Here is an 18,435-nt window from a genome sequence, read left to right on the forward strand (position 1 = left end):
TACATAATATAGTATAAAATTTCATTCTTCTGCCAAGATTCAGATTAGTCCACTACTTAGTTTACATTATCGATCTTTTGTTGCGGTTCCTGAGTCGACGGTAAACGTGTTGTAAGACGCGGGTACATTTTATGTGATGCGGTTTGTATTATGTACAAAAACAACGAGTGCGCAACATCGCGACTTGTTCAAATAAATTTCATAACTTACGGACCTTTACAATAATCTCAAATTAGCTTTAGGAAAATAATTGTACATTCATATTCGTAGTCTGCTTTACGCGCGATTAATAAATTATCATGGCCATGAGTATGGTTCTCGTGGCATGGTCATGATACTAAATCCCAATTCGGATGTGCATTTCGTGTGACCCGACCATAACTTCGAATAATAATAAAATAAACATATTGTAGATCGTGGGTACGGTTCCTGTGATGCGATTTGCAATGTGCACAAAAACAAACAAGTGCGCGACATCGCGACTTGTTCAAACAAACTCCATAAATAAATAAAAATGGTTATAAAGTTAAAAAGGCACAATAGGTTTAAAACATGTAATTAATCAGATAATTCGGCCAATTATTAATAGTTAAGCGATCATGCTAAAACCACGAATCTCGGGAGTGCCTTACACCTTCTCCCGGGTTAACAGAAATCCTTACCCGGTTTTCTATGTTCGTGGATCAAAAATAGAGTCAATTTTCTCGACTTGGGATCTAAAATAAACCGGTGACTTGGGACACCATAAATTATCCCAAGCGGCGACTCTGAATAAATAAATAATTCCATTTCAATTAATGTCACTTAAATTGGAAAAACTCCCCGATCCCCTCGGGAAAAAGGAGGTGTGACAGCTTTGGCGGCTCCGCTGGGGACAAGAACCTAGAACTTCTGGTTCGGGGTTCAGAATTCGAGCTTGGAATAGCTGTTATGATTGGTTTTATGATTGTCTACGTGTTTGAGCCTAATGTACTAAATGTTGTTTTTTACCGCTTTTATATTGTGAATGTATACAACTGTTACGAAACGCTTCTTCTCTCTGAGTCTTCTAAATCTTTTCGGAAGTGCACGCTGGCGTAACTTCTTTTTTGTTAGTGTCATATCCTAATTTAGAATGAGGATCGGATCAGTTATAAAGCCGGATGGCCTCTTGGTTAATGGTACGTTGCCCCTTCCCCCTTCCCCCAGCTCGAGTTGTCCGCTCGGGTAAGCCAAGTTTAGAATAATACACCCAGGTTTTTTGAACTTAGAATGACATAGCCTCATGTCAGATCCCTAGTAGGTACGTTTGTTTGCATCAAGTGCATTTGACTTTGGGGACTCAACACAGGGGTTGGGTCCGTCTAGGATAGGTGTACCCAAATTAAAAGACCATCTTGATGCATCTTACGTGCTACTTGTGTATATGTTTGTTTCGGCTTGCATGTTGACTGGCTTCTAGAATAGGGAAAGAAAAAAAGGAAAAGAAAAAAAAAGAGTGAGAGGTTGGCATTTGAAAAATTCGAAACCCTGCCAAAATTTTGAAAAATAAAAGAGAAAGAAAATAAGCTAATGTTTTCAAAAAGTCATGTTTCCTTTGTTTTGTCAAAACTGGCCGAACTACGCGGGTCTGATTCTCACCGGATGTGAGATACGTAGGCAAACCTCATCGGCTCTGGCCCCCAATTTTCAAAAATCCAAAAGTATTTTCCTTTACTTCTTTAGAAAAGTCTTTCTTTGAGACCTCAAATTTAAAAAAAAATCAAAAATATTTTCTTTTAATTTCTTCCAAATATCAAAAAATATTTTCATTCTTCTTTAGAAGTTTTTCTTTCGAAATTAAAAATAAAATTCATGATTCAAAAAATTTTCTTTAGAAGTCTTTCATTCATAATTTTAATATAAAAGTCCAAAAATCCAAAGATATTTTCTTTCTTCTTTAGAAGTTTTTCTTTCGAAATTCCAAAAAAAAAAAATATTTCCTTTCTTCTTAATAAATCTTTCTTTCGAAAATTTAAAAAGAAAAAAAATTTAATCCAAACAAAAAAAGATTTAGTTTATTTCGTTTATTCCTAATCTTCGCGAACTACACAAGATCTGATTCATGTTCCCACATGATACGTTGGCAACCCACATCAGGTTCGATGGAATGGTTTAAAAAAACAAGAAAAAAAATATAGAAAAGAAAAAAAAGGAAAAAAGAAATAGAGTATTTATTCTAACATGCTTATTGTTTTGGAATACAAGTCAGTCAAAGGTGGTCGGTTTGTTGGTTTGCAATGGCAAGTCACAAAAACAACCCAAGATCTCTCGAAAATAAAAGCATCTTCTCAACCAATGGAACAAGCACCATTATTGTTGATCCAAGGTCATGAAAAGGCAAGTAGGCAATTTGGTGGTGAAAAATCAAAAATGGAGGCAAATCTGAAGTTGACTTTACCAAATTTGAGCAATAGGACATGGCTTGCTCGAGATGATTGTCAAAATTTGAGTGTTGAATCCAAAACAACCAAAATAGTTAAATGTCGTAGTAATGCTGATGTGCGAATGTATGGCTAAGATGTCGCTTAGTAACTGGAAAGTCACTCCTCTTTTAGCCATGGTAGCTTATTTTGTCGTCTTTTTTTTTGTGATCGAACCCTGCTATCCTTTATTCAATAAAAAGCAGTCAGTCATTTTGTGTCGATTTTGTACATAGTTCTTTCACGGTAGTTCTAGTGACATGACATGCATGCAGAATTTTTAGCCAGATCTTAGAAAACTGATTTAGTTTTGAATTGGATAAGTGAGAAAGAGACACTTTTGAAGATGAATAGAGACATGAAACAATTGAAAAATAAGCATGAACCAAGTTTACATGGAACCATAACAATCATGCTCATGGAATTTAAGGATCTCTACCTTTTGAATCATTGAGTATATTAGGCTTAAGGATGATCGGACGGGTTGAAGTATGTTTAATACTAAGAGATAGAAAGTGTTTTTCAAAAGGAGTAGATCGGGCTTACGAAGGTGTATTCCAAATAACTTGAAATGGATCAGTTTAGTGGAAAAATGCATCTTTTACATCAAGACAAAATCCAAGAAAAAGTTACCCAAATTGACAAGGGTCATTTACTGCAAGGAAAGTATTACTCATATAGAGTTACACTGAAAAAGACCCAAAAAGCAACATGTTCATTAATGATGTGATCACGAAAGGATGTTATGTTTGGCTTTCTCGAGGCTCGGAGGCCTTTTTTCTACTATCCAAACACTTTATGACCTTGTTATACCTTTCGAGTCTGTGTTATTTTCTTTGACCACCCTCTTTTGGAATCAAGTTTGGAGTCAAAAGTAAAGAAAAAAAGGTTCATGCCCCAAGAGTACAAACTAGGAAAACTCTTAGAAAGTTCAAAAAAAAAAAAAGAACAATCAAAGTTCCATGCCACCAGAAATAAAAGTTGGGGAAACTTGTTTTGAAAGCAAAAGAAACAAAAAAACAAAAAGAAAGAAAGAAAAAGAAAAAGAAAGATGAAAAAATAGGTTAGATGTTTGAACTATGTTTGACCTGATTCCTTTAAAAAAGATACGTAGGCAGCCTTACACGGTTCGGTCCAACCAAATAAGAAATAAAAATCCAAAAATCCCCAATAGCTAAAACTGGGGAAAAGATTTTATTTAACTTTTGAATGAGTCGATTCCAAAAGTTGTAAGTCTTCAGCCCCTCATTTTGAGTCTACTTTCAGCCTTCATGTCGACCCTTATTTCCAAACCTATCCAAAAAAATTCCAAATAAAGACCTCCCGATATGCCTTCGAGAATGCCAAGAGAAGCATGAAATGAGCAATGGTTGTCATGCGACATACAACACTATCAAGTTGCTCACAAAATAAAAAGAAAAAATGAGAGTCTTACTAGTGAAAACCTTCACGGACACTGTAAGGCGACAGTAAGTAGAGATAAATAAATGAGAAAGGCTTGTTGGTGAAAATTCCTCGGGGCACCACTAGTCCAAGGTGAGGCTTGAGTCTGATGCAAATAATTGGAACAGAGATGCTCAATTTCAAAGCTCAAAGGAATGACAAGAGTAAAGGTTAGATTGATTTGAACGTCAGGTCGCTAAGTCCAAAATGCATGTCATGATCATTAATTCTAGCTGCCCTTTATACAAAAAAAATAAATAAATAAATAAATAATCTTCCTTCTTTCCTTCCTGATAGGGGCATTTCCTGTTAATACTTTTTCTTTGCATCATTGTGTCCTTCGGTCTAAGTCTGTCCTTGTCAAAACAAGAAAGAAAAGATTACAAAATCTGCTACCAGCTTTTCAGTTGCACAAAGTAAATTTGGCCAGCACACTCAGTTGTTACTTTCGACATGCCTTGAGGATTCATGCAAAGGCTTTTCCCAAAAGACCCTTGTCAACCTACTTGGCGCAAGAAAAGATAACTGGTGATTCTCTCTGACAGACAAATTGCTCAAAAAGCAGGAAGTCATTCAAGATATCAGAAAAGGTCACATAAGCAAAGAACTCCAGTTGAGATAAGGCTGATTGAGCAACAAATATAAATGGTACTGGGGATGAAACAATCAAGGTTGATATAGAGCAAAAGTCTCTTGAAACTGACTCAAACTGATTGAGCAAAAGCCAAGCTGCCCAGGACTCAAGGCCACAAACCGACTACAACTTTTAATACTGACAAAATTTTCTTTGTTTGAAACAGGAACAAAGCAGTGCAAGAAAAGTGTTTTAAAAAAAGGGAAAAGGAAAGAGAGAAAGAAAGAAAAATATAATGAAAAAAAAAAGAAAAAGAAGAAAAAAAGAGCCGACAAAGGGAAATTTCTCAAATCGTTGCCTTTATCTGTCTTGCTAGTATGCATAAATTTTGCATTGATCTTCACATTTTTCCTCCTAGGATAAAAATTCCTAGTCTGATGAATTTTCCTCCCAATAAAAAACCTAGTCTGACGAGTCTTTCTCCTCGGATAAATGTCTTAGTATGATGAATAATTCTCCTAAGATAGAAAACCTAATATGATGAATCTTTCTCCTGGATAAATATCTTAGTCTGATAAATCTTTCTGTCACGACCCCAATCCTCGGTCGTGATGGCGCCCAACACGATGCTAGGCAAGCCCGATCCAATTCGTCACTCACAATCCTTTATGTAGAATTCATTACCAATTAATAGGATTTAATGTCCAATTAACATGATTATAACTCTGTAGTAATAGATAAACAGTACGGAAAATCCATAAAATATCAATATAAATCCCACCGATCTGGTGTCACGAGACAAGAACCTCTAATACAAGTTTGTGTAGCAACCTATACATAGAGTTGTCTAGAATGCGAAAAATAAAGAGGATAAGAGGAGAAATCGGGTCCAGCGGATGCCATGCAGCTACCTTGATGACTCCGGAATAAGCTGAACAGCAGCAGAAGGCTCAAACTATGCCTCTGGGATACCTGTATCTGCACACATGGTACAAGGAGTAAAGTGAAAACTCCAACTCAGTGAGTAATAGCAATAAATAATTACTGACAGAAAGAAAACTCGTAAAACACTACGCAGTTCTATATTAAAATAGTGAGAATATCAAAAACAGCAACTGATTGAAGAAGTCAGTTAAAAGTCCTTTAAGCCAGTATTCATTTCATTTACTCCTCACGATAACCGAATTCATATTTGTACTGTTGCGGCGTGCAACCCGATCCATATAGTATACTGCTGCGGCGCGCAGCCCGATCCATATATATATATATACTGTTGCGGCGTGCAGCCCAATCTAAGAATAGTCGACTGCGCTCACTGGGGGTGTGCAGACTCCGGAGGGGCTCCTTCAGCCCAAGCGCTATACTACTGCGGCGTGCAGTCCGACCCATATAATATACTACTGCGGCATGCATTCCATTCCATATAATATACTACTACAGCGTGCATTCCTATCCATATACTATACTATTGCGGCATGCAGTCCGATCCATATAATATACTACTACGGCGTGCAGTCCGATCCATATAATATACTATTGTGGTGTGCAGTCTGATCCGCATAAATATATATACTGTTGCGGCGTGCAGCCCGATCCATAGTATATCAAATACCCTCACAATGGTGTTCTCGACCCCTCTCAGTCAATACAGACTTGGCCTCTCGGGCACACTAAGATAAGACGGGGTTCTCAACCCACACGTTACTCTCATTAGGATTTAACAATTTCTAAAGCTGGTTCATATTATGTTTATCAGTTAAGAACATGACTGAGGGTATGATTTCGACAAGAAAAGTGAGGTCAACCAATACAAACGCCCCCTAAGGGTTCTACAGATCGGCACAAGGCCCCAAACATGGCAACTAGCCCATAATATAATGATATTAATTAAGTCTCAATCAAAAGTACAGTAAAGTCATCAAATTGGATGGACTGGGTCCAAATCCCCAGTAGTAACAGACGCCACGCTCTTCATACAGCGTGTGTCTCATCTCAACATAGCACCACGTTGTGCAAATCCGGGGTTTCAAACCTTCAGAACATCATTTATAACCATTACTCACCTCAATCAGGCCGAAATCCTAGCTCGCTACTCCCTTGCCTCGCAAATCAATCTCCTCGAGCGTCGAATCTAATCAAAACCACAAGTAATACATTACAATAGGCTAAGGGAATACAACCCAATCGAAAATTACGAAGTTTGCAAAACCCAAGCCCCGGGCCCACTTCTCAAAAAATCAGAAAAATTGACATCACCGGATTCCTTATCCGAGCTCAAATGCTCCCTCAAATCCAAATTTGAAATATTAAAACTCAAGCCCTAGTTCTTCCTCTTTTGCTAAATTTTCATGGATTCCAAGATCAATTTCACAATAAAAACGTATTTTTAGTTCATAGGACTTACCTCCAATCACTTCCCGTCGAAACCCCCTTCAATCCCCGTCCAAAAGCACTCAAGGTTGCTCAAAATTGGAGGAAATGGGTTTGGGTTCGCGGATGAAATGTTTTTAACATTCTGCCCGGATCACTGTAGCTAACTCTATGCGATCGCATTCAAGCCCCTGCAATCGCATAGACCAAAAATTCCATGGTCTCAAATTACCCTATGCGACCGCAACAGACCCTATGCGATCGCAGTGCCTTACCAAACAACACTGTGTGATCGCAACCCCTTCATGCGATCGCATTGAACAACCAAACAGCCCCTAAAATCCTTCTATGCGATCGCAGCCCTTTGTGCTATGCGATCGCATAGAGCAAAATTGCTCTGCACTGACTGCTGCATTTCTGCAGCATTTTCCAACTTCAAAAATTCCCGTTAGCCATCCGAAATCACCCCGAGGCCCCCGAGGCCTCAACCAAAAGCACCAACACATCCTAAAATATCATCAAAACTTGCTCCAATCGTCGAAACACCTCAACTAACACCAAAACCATCGAATTACATCGAATTCAAGCCTAAGTTCTTTTAAAACTTCCAAAATACGCATTCGATCAAAAACCCAACCAAATCACGTCCGAATGACCTGAAATTTTTCACACATATCCCAAATCACTTAACGGAGCTACAGCAACTCTCGAAATTCCATTCCGACTCTCGGATCAAAATCTTACCTATCAACCGAAAATCGCCAAAATACTAACTTCGTCAATTCAAGCCTAATTCTACACCGGACCTCCAAAATTACTTCTGATCCCACTCTTAAGTCACAAATCATCCCCCAAAGCTAACGGAATCACCGAAAATCACATCCGAGCCCTCTAACTCAATAGTCAACATTCGGTTGACTTTTCCCAAAACAAGCCTTCCTTAAAGAGACTAAGTTTCTCATTTCCTATCAAAACCAATCCGATTTAACTCTAATACACCGATTACCGATAACGAAACATGAAGAAGCAAAAAATGGGGGAAACGGGGCAATAACTCACGTGACGACGGGCCGGGTCGTCACATCTTCCCCAACTAAAACAAACGTTCGTCCTCGAGCGGGTCAAGAAACATACCTGGAGCCTCAAATAGGTGAGGATATCTGCTCTGCATCTCCCGCTCGGTCTCCTAAGTAGCCTCCTCCACGGGCCGACCTCTCCACTGCACCTTCACTGAAGCTATATCCTTTGATCTCAATCTCCGAACCTGACGACCCAAAATAGCCACTGGCTCCGTATCGTAGGCCAAATCATCATCCAACTGGACCGTGCTGAAGTCTAAAACATGAGACGGGTCCCCAACATACTTCCGGAGCATAGAAACATGAAATACCGGATGAACGCTCGAAAAGCTAGGTGGCAGAGCAAGCTCATAGGCCATCTCCCCAATCCTCCGAAGCACCTCAAAAGGCCCAATGAACTGCGGACTCAACTTGACTTTCTTCCCAAACCTCATAACACCCTTCATGGGCGAAACCTTCAGCAAGACCTTCTCACCAACCATATAGGACACATCTCGAACCTTCTAGTCCGCATAACTCTTCTGACGTGACTGAGCTGTACGAAGTCTTTCCTGAATCACCTTCACTTTCTCTAAGACATCCTAAACCAAGTCTGTTCCCAACATCCCAGCCTCGCCAGGCTCGAACCAACCAACTGGAGATCTACATCATCTCCCATACAAGGCTTCATATGGTGCCATCTGAATGTTGGACTGATAGCTGTTGTTGTAGGCAAACTCTGCAAGCGGCAGAAACTCATCCCAAGAACCTCCTAAATCAATAACACATGCGCGCAACATGTCCTCCAGTATCTGAATAGTGTGCTCGGATTGTCCGTCCGTCTGAGGATGAAATGTTGTGCTCAACTCTACCTAAGTATCCAACTCTCTCTGCACGGCTCTCCAAACTGCGAAGTAAACTGAGTACCTCTATTTGAGATGATGGAAATCGGAACACCATGCAATCGAATAATCTCCCGGATATAAATCCCTGCCAACCGCTCTGAAGAATAGGTAGTACACACAGGAATGAAGTGCGCGGACATGGTCAGCCGATCCACAATCACCCAAATAGCATCAAACTTCTTCAAAGTCCGAGGAAGTCCAACCACAAAGTCCATAGTGATCCTTTCCCACTTCCACTCGGGAATAACCATTTGTTGAAGCAAGCCACCCGTTCTCTGATGCTCATATTTCACCTGATGACAATTGAGACACCGAGCTACAAATCCCACAATATCTTTCTTCATTCTTCTCCACCAATAGTGCTGCCTCAAATCCTGATACATCTTCGCGGCACCCGGATGGATAGAATACCGCGAGCTATGGGCCTCTTCCAGAATCAACGCTCTAAGCCCATCCACATTGGCACACAAATTCGGCCCTGCTTCCTCAACATACCATCATTACCTATGGTCACATCTCTGGCATCACTATATTGAACTCTATCCTTAATGACAAGCAAATGTGGATCATCATACTGGCACTCTTTGATGCGATCATATAAGGAAGACCGAGAAACCACACAAGCCAACACCCGACTGGGCTCCAAAATATCCAATATCACAAACCGATTGGCTAAGGCCTGAACATCAACTGCAAAGGGTCTCTCCCCAACTGGAATGTACGCCAAACTCTCCATGCTAACCGCCTTCCTGCTCAACGCATTGGCCACCACATTGGCCTTCCCGGGGTGATACAAAATGGTAATATCGTAATCCTTGAGCAACTCAATCCATCTCCGCTGCCTCAAATTAAGATCCTTTTGCTTGAACAAATGTTGAAGACTGCGATGATCAGTGAACACCTCACAAGATACGTCATACAAGTAATGCCTCCAAATCTTCAATGCATGAACTATGGCAGCCAACTCCAAATCATGAATAAGGTAGTTCTTCCCGTGGGGCTTCAACTGACGAGAAGCATATGAAATCACTCTACCCTCCTACATCAACACACAGCCAATCCCAACTCTCGAAGCATCACAATAGACGGTATAAGAACCTGAAGCTAATGGTAACACCAATACCGGAGTTGTGGTCAAAGCTGTCTTGAGCTTTTGAAAGCTCTTCTCACACTCGTCCGACCATACAAACGGAGCACCCCTCTCCGTCAACTTGGTCAAGGGCGAGGCAATAGATGAAAAACCCTGAACGAATCAGCGATAATAACCCGCCAAACCAAGGAAACTACGAATCTCAGTGGATGAGGTCGGTCTAGTCCAACTCTGTACCGCCTCTATCTTCTTCGGGTCGACCTTAATACCCTTGATAGACACCACGTGACCTAATAAAGCCACTGACCCAAGCCAAAACTCACACTTGGAGAACTTTGCATAAAGCTTCTCCTCCCTCAATCTCTGTAATACCACTCACAAATGTTGTGCGTGCTCCTCTTGGCTACGCGAGTACACCAATATATCATCAATAAAAACAATCACGAACGAATCCAGATATGGCTGAAATACAATGTTCATCAAATGCATGAATGTTGCTGGGGCATTAGTCAGCCCGAAGGACATAACAAGAAACTCATAGTGCCCATATCTAGTCCTGAAAGCAGTATTCATAATATTTGAATCCCTTATCTTCAACTGGTGATAGCCTGAACGAAGATCAATCTTGGAGAATACCCTTGCCCCTGAAGCTGGTCAAATAAATCATCGATACGGGGTAGGGGATACTTGTTCTTCACTGTTACTTTGTTCAATTGCCTGTAGTCAATGCACATTCTCGTTGTGCCATCCTTTGTTTTCACAAATAGAATCGGTGCACCCCACAGTGACACACTAGGCCGAATGAACCCCTTATCCAGGAGTTCCTGAAGTTGATCCTTTAGTTCTTTCAACTCTGTCGGTGCCATACGATATGGAGGAATGGAAATGGACTGAGTGCCCGGCACTATGTCAATACCAAAATCAATGTCCTTGTCCGGTGGCATGCTCAGCAGGTCTGCAGGAAACACATCGGGAAACTCCCTCACAACTGAAACCGAATCAATGCTAGGAGTCTCAGCTCCAACATCCCTCACAAGAGCCAAATATGATAGACAACCTTTCCCAACCATACGCTGGGCCTTAAGAAAAGAAATCACCCTGCTAGGCACATAGTCAGTCACGCCATGCCACTCGATCCTCAGAACACCCGGTATAGCCAAAGTGACTGTCTTAGCATGACAGTCAAGAATAGCATGACACGAAGATAGCCAATCCATGCCCAGAATAACATCAAAGTCCACCATGCTCTACAGCAATAAATCAACTCGGGTCTTCAGACCCCCAATAGTCACCAAACACGACCGATATACATGGTCTACAACAATGGTATCACCCACCGGGGTAGATACATGAACAGGTAAGGCAAGACATCCTTGGGTCGTACCCAAATGATGAGCAAAATATGAAGACACATAGGAATAGGTGGAACCGAGATCAAAAAAAACTGAGGCATCCCTGTGGCAGACTGAAATAATACCTATGATAACAGCATCCGAGATAATAGCATTTGTCCTGCCCTGAAGAGCATAAAAGTGATCCTGACAACCGCTTGATCGGCCTCCCCCTCTGGGGCGACCCCTGGCTGCCTGACCCTCACCCCTAGCTAGCGGGGCAGGTGCTGAAGAAATTGGGCCAGAAGATGAGGGTTGACCCCTCTGCTGAGATGAGCTAGCAGCACGGTGAGGAAACTCCCTCCGCATATGCCCGAACTCTCCACACTCATAGCAACTCCCGGGTGCTGGGAACTGGGACTGAAGGGAACCCCCCGTGCCAGAGTGGCTAGCTGATGCACTCGGCCTGGAAGAACCCTGAGCAGATGGAGCACGAGACGAACTCTATGCTGGAAGAGCGCTGAGAGATGGCTGAATCTGTTGAGAACCCTGATGACCACGACCAAAAGATCCACCTCGGTACTCAGGTTGAGCTGACTGAGCGGTCCTGAAAGAATGACCCCAACCCTGCTGGAACTGGCCCCTCGAAAGAGCACCACTAAAACTGCCAGAATCTCGATGCCTCTTAGACTCCCTCTCCGCTCTCTCCTGACGGCGAGCCGTCTCAATATCACGAGCAATATCAATTGCATCCTCGAAGGAAATACCCAGAACTCTCTCTCGAGTCGTCAGAATACGAAGGTGATAATTAACACCATCCACGAACCTCTTAATCCTCTCCCGATCAGTTGGAACTATCCATGAGGCATAACGAGCCAACTCAGAAAATCTCGCTTCATACTGAGACACAGTCATATCTCCCTGGCGAAGCCACTCAAACTGTCTATGCAGCTCCTCCATCTGAGACTGCGGTATCCACTTCTCCAAGAAGAGAGTGGAGAATTCCTGCCAAGTCAAAGGTGCTGCACCTGCCGGCCTACACCACTCATACGCCTCCCACCAAGTGAAGGCCGCCCCAGTAAACTAAAATGTAGTAAAAGCCACACCGTTGGACTCAAGAATCCCTATTTTCCGAAGCATACGCTGACACTTGTCAAGAAAACCCTGGGCATCCTCACCCTAAGCACCACTAAAAGAAGGAGGTTGAAGTCTACTGAACCTCTCGAGACGACGTTGCTCATTGTCTGGCATAACTGAAACCCTGTACTCCTGAACGGGTACCACTGGCTGAGCTGGAGGTGTTCTGGAGTCTGTAATCCCTACACTACCTGCTCAGGTGTGCGAGCAGTGAGGGTCTGATTGCCTCCCCCGGCCTGCGAAGTAGCTGCTGCTACTATGGTGTCTGAAACCACCTGAGCCAGACCCGTACAAACTGTCAATATCTGGGCCAATGTCTCCTGTAGACCCGATATCACAATGGGCATAGCTGGTGCCTGCACTGGTGCTGCTGGAGCCAGGCCCTGAGCTGGGGCAACTAAAGGATCCACAGGTGCTACCCCTGCTGCTCTGCCTCTACCATGACCACGACCGCATTCACGGCCTCTAGTATCCTCAGTAGGTGGTACTGGTGGTCATCTGGCGTGTATGGTAGCTCGAGTCCTCACCATCTGTGAGAGAATGGAATAAAGAGAAATTTAGTATTCGGATCAACAAGTTCGCACGACAAGAATTTCAAGAATGTCGAATTTTCCTAACAGGAACATTCGGATCAACTGCGGCGTGCAGTCCGACCCATATAATATACTACTGCGGCGTGAAGTCTGTTCCATATAATATACTACTGCGGCGTGCAGTCCGATCCATATACTATACTACTGCGGTGTGCAGTCCGATCCATATAATATACTATTGCGGCGTGCAGTCCGATCCATATAATATACTACTGCGGCGTGCAGTCCGATCCGCATAAATATATATACTACTACGGCGTGTAGCCCGATCCATAGCATATCAAATACCCTCACAATGGGGTTCTCGACCCCTCTTAGTCAATACAGACTTGGCCTCTCGGGCACACTAAGATAAGACGGGGTTCTCAAACCACACGTTACTCTCATTAGGATTTAACAATTTCTAAAGTTGGTTCATATTATGTTTATCAGTTAAGAACATGACTGAGGGTATGATTTCGACAAGAAAAGTGAGGTCAACCAATACAAACGCCCCCTAAGGGTTCTACAGATCGGCACAAGGCCCTAAACATGGAAACTAGCACATAATATAATGATATTAATTAAGCCTCAGTCAAAAGTACAGTAGAGTCATCAAACGGGATGGACCGAGTCCAAATCCCCAATAGTAACAGACCCCACGCTCTTCATACAGCGTGTGTCTCATCTCAACATAGCACCACGTTGTGCAAATCCGGGATTTCAAACCTTCAAAAGCTCATTTATAACCATTACTCACCTCAAGTAGGCCGAAATCCTAGCTCGCTACTCCCTTGCCTCACAAACCAATCTCCTCGAGCGTCGAATCAAATCAAACCACAAGTAATACGTTACAATAGGCTAAGGGAATACAACCCAATTAAAAAGACTCAAAAAATATCGAAATCACGAAGTTTGCAAAACCCGAGCCATGGGCCCACTTCTCGAAAAATCAAAAAAATTGACATCAGCGAATTCCTTATCTCGCCACGAGTCTATACATATCAAATTTACCGAAATCCGAGCTCAAATACTCCCTCAAATCCAAATTTGAAATATTAAAACTCAAGCCCTAGTTCTTCCTCTTTTGCTAAATTTCCATGGATTCCAAGATCAATTTCACAATAAAAACGTGTTTTTAGTTCATAGGACTTACCTCCAATCACTTCCTATCGAAACCCCCTTCAATCCCCGTCCAAAAGCTCTCAAGGTTGCTCAAAAATGAAGGAAATGGGTTTGGGTTCGCGGATGAAATATTTTTAACATTCTGCCCGGATCACTGTGCTAACTCTATGCGATCGCATTCAAGCCCCTGCAATCGCATAGACCATGGTCTCAAATTACCCTATGCGACCGCAACAGTCCCTATGCGATCGCAGTGCCTTACCAAACAATATTGTGCGATCGCAACCCCTTCATGCAATCGCATTGAACAACCAAATAGCCCCTAAAATCCTTCTATGCGATCGTAGCCCTTTGTACTATGTGATCGCATAGAGCAAAATTGCTCTGCACTGACTGCTGCATTTCTGCAGCATTTTCCAACTTCAAAAATTCCCGTTAGCCATCTGAAATCACCCCGAGGCCCCCGGGACCTCAACCAAAAGCACCAACACATCCTAAAACATCATCAAAACTTGCTCCAATCGTCGAAACACCTCAACTAACACCAAAACCATCGAATTACATCGAATTCAAGCCTAAGTTCTTTTAAAACTTCCAAAACACGCATTCGATCAAAAACCCAACCAAATCACGTCCGAATGTCCTGAAATTTTGCACACATATCCCAAATCACTTAACGGAGCTACAGCAACTCTCAAAATTCCATTCCGACTCTCGGATCAAAATCTTACCTATCAATCGGAAATCGCCAAAATACTAACTTCGCCAATTCAAGCCTAATTCTACACCGGACCTCCAAAATTACTTCCGATCACACTCTTAAGTTAAAAATCATCCCCCGAAGCTAACTGAATCACCAGAAATCACATCCGAGCCCTCTAACTCAATAGTCAACATCCGGTTGACTTTTCCCAAAACAAGCCTTCCTTAAAAAGACTAAGCGTCTCATTTCCTATCAAAACCAATCTGATTTAACTCTAACATACCAAATACCGATAACAAAACATGAAGAAGCAAAAAATGGAGGAAACGGGGTATTAACTAACATGACAACGGGCCCGGTCGTCACACTTTCTCTTAAGATAGGAAACCTAGTCAGATGAATCTTTCTCCTAGGATAAATGTCTTAGTCTGATGAATCTTTCTCCTAGGATAATCATTTTAGTCTGATGAATCTTTCTCCTAAGATAGAAAACCTAGTCTGATGAATTTTCTCCTTAGGATAAACAATCTTTGTCTGATGAATCTTTCTCCTAAGATAAGAAAACCTAGTCTGATGAATTTTTTCCTAGGATAGAAATCTTAGTCTGATGAATCTTTCTCCTAAGATAACCAAAAAAAAGACTGATGAACTTTCTCCTAGGATAGAAATTATAGTCTGATGAATCTTTCTTCTAAGATAACAAAAAACCTAGTCTGATAAATTTTCTCCTAAGATGGATGTCTTAGTCTGATACATTTTTCTCCTAAGATATGAAAACCTAGTCTGATGAATTTTCTCCTAGGATAATTTTTTTGTTTTTTTTTTTTTTAAAAAAAAAAGGAAAGTCTGGATTTGAAAAAAAGGGGTCAATTTTTAGTTTTATTAAGTTATCAATTTTTAGTTGTCTTGAAATCAGGGGTTCCGCCTGGAGAATAGGGTCAGTTTTTACTTTAGTCAAGTTTAGTTCATAGTTTTCTGCAAGCTCAATCTCAAATCTTGGAGACGCACTTCCTAGTTTGGGTTTTTCGGATTTTATTTCTTTAGGAGACGTACTTCCTAGTCTAGGTCATTCAGGTTTTTTTAGCATACCATTTGCAAGTCAAAATTTTCTTGGTTTTACTCACAGGAGACGCACATCCTAGTCGAGTCTTCAATTTTACTCTCATCATTGCATCATTTATCAATAGCATATGTGATTTATAGTTCTGCTAATAACTCACAAATCTTCTTAGTGCAAACTGGGGCAGAAAAGTTTCTTTGTTTTGTTTGTTTTTCTATAGTATCAGTCGCCCACCTAGAGAACGAGGGAACTCATTTCAGAGTCATTTGAAGTTTCAAGTCAGTAGCAGGCGCTTACCTAGAGAATGAGGGAATTCATTTCAAGTTCCAGTCAAAGACAGCAGGATCCCTCCTGAAGAATAGGGGCAACCTCCAGTCCTATTGTCAATTCAAGTTAGAGTAGCAGAAGCTCGCCTCAAGAATGCGGGTCGACAATGGTTCGAGATAACCAAAAAGAAGTCTCAATCAAGAATAAAAGAAAGGAAAACAATGAATTCAAAGTGCAGAAGCGAAGAAAATATGTGGACTGCTCAAGACATAATTGAAGTAACAAGTTCTGCATGTCCCGTCTTGATCTAAAAAGCTGAAGAAGATTGAACCAACACCTGCAGCTAACAAGCATCAAGATTTAGATCAGAGTCTGCATGAAAAACCAGCCAAGACTCAAGATCAAGCTTCAGAAGACTCATAGATAGGAATCTTGTAACTTGTAGCTAATAGGCTTAGTTAGTCTATTTCATTGGTGTAATAAGGAGCTCGTCAAGCAACAACAGCAGCAACAGTGAAATCACATCTTCTCGGCAGTCCCAGCTATCAAAACTTCCAGAACTACACATACCTAATTCCTTTATAGCCAAGGATATGTAGGCAACCTCCGAAGCAAAGTTCGGTCAAACTTTTTCAAAATGCTTCTCATAGAGTATCAAACGGGCAAAAATTGTTCATGATTGCTCACTTTATCTTTACCCAAAACTCTTCATATTTTAGAGCAAAGAGGGGCAGCTGTGAGCACCTAATTTTTGCCCTACATAGGAAATTACTCCTAAAATATTCAAAAATAGTTTTAGTGACTTTGTAGAATTTAGGAATATTTATTTTATTTGCTTGGTATTCATTTGAACTTTTAGCATGTTTTAGTAGCATTTCAAATCACAAAAATGATCAAAAAATATTTTTTTCTTTTGCTTTTTGCATCCTTAGATTTTTACTTGCATTATTAACATTTAAGTTGCATTAAAGTACAAAAACTACCCTAGGTTGTTTTACATTTTAGGTTCAAAATTAATTAATTGACCTCAATATCAGAAATGGGCCAAAGCAATTCTAAAATGGCCCAATTTTCGGCCCAATCTTTTTCACCTACCCAAGCCCATCCCCCCCTTACTCCCTTAAAACCCCTATATTCCTCTTTACACAAAAAAAAATTCAACAGCCGCAGACCCTCGCTCTCCATCTCCCATATGTTGTCATGTTCAAATTGGAGTCTAAGTATACCTTCGTACCTAGCTCCACCTCCTCCTTTATAAATATCAAGCAAGTTTACATTTTGCGGCTGAATCATTCTTTCTAATTCTCAACTCTCACTGCCACATAAATTTTTCCAAATATTCATATCAACAAACAAAGACAAGCAGTTTCTTTTAAACTCAAGCTAAAGAATTTTTGAGTTTCCTGTTAGCTTCCGCAGATTTTACCAACTACAATAAATCGAATAGTTATTGGGCGTGATAGAAAAGTATCTAAAGTGATCAGAAGTTGTACCGGAGAAACTGCAACTAGGTACCGGTGCTTTTCTGATATTTGAATCTTAGCCTCTTGAGTTTAATTTGTTCTGGAATGTGTAAAACTGCAGCTTTTTATGTTCTGTATGGAAATGTTTAAGACTTACCATAACGACAAATAGATCTTTAATATATTTGTTTCCTTATTATTGAACTGTTTGATTTAGATTTACATAATATAAGTATAAAATTTTATTCTTCTACCATGATTCAGATTAGTCCACTACTTAGTTTACATTATCGATCTTTTGTTGTGGTTCCTGAGTCGACGGTAAATGTGTTGTAAGTCGCGGGTATATTTCATGTGACGCGGTTTGCAATATGTACAAAAACAACGAATGTGCGACATCGCGACTTGTTCAAATAAATTTCATAACTCACAGACCTTTATAATAATCACAAATTAGCTTTAGGAAAATAATTGTACATTCGTAGTCTGCTTTAGATGCGATTAATAAATTATCGTGGTCATGGGTACGGTTCCCATGGCATGGTCACTCTACGTAAATCCCAATTCGGGTGTGAATTTCATGTGACCCAGCCATAACTTCGAATAATAATAAAATAAATATGTTATAGATCGCGAGTATGGTTCCCGTGACGCGATTCGCAATGTGTACAAAAACAAATAAGTGCGCGACATCACGACTTGTTCAAACAAACTCCATAAATAAATAAAAACGGTTATAAAGTTAAAAATGAACAATAGGTTTAAAACATGTAATTAATCAAATAATTAGGCCAATTACTAATAGTTAAGAGACCGTGCTAAACTAAAAAACTCGGGAGTGCCTCACACCTTCTCCCGGATTAAAAAAATTCCTTTCCCGGCCTTCTGTGTTCGTG

Source organism: Nicotiana sylvestris, chromosome 10, assembly GCF_000393655.2.
Source record: "Nicotiana sylvestris chromosome 10, ASM39365v2, whole genome shotgun sequence".
Lineage (NCBI taxonomy): Eukaryota > Viridiplantae > Streptophyta > Magnoliopsida > Solanales > Solanaceae > Nicotiana > Nicotiana sylvestris.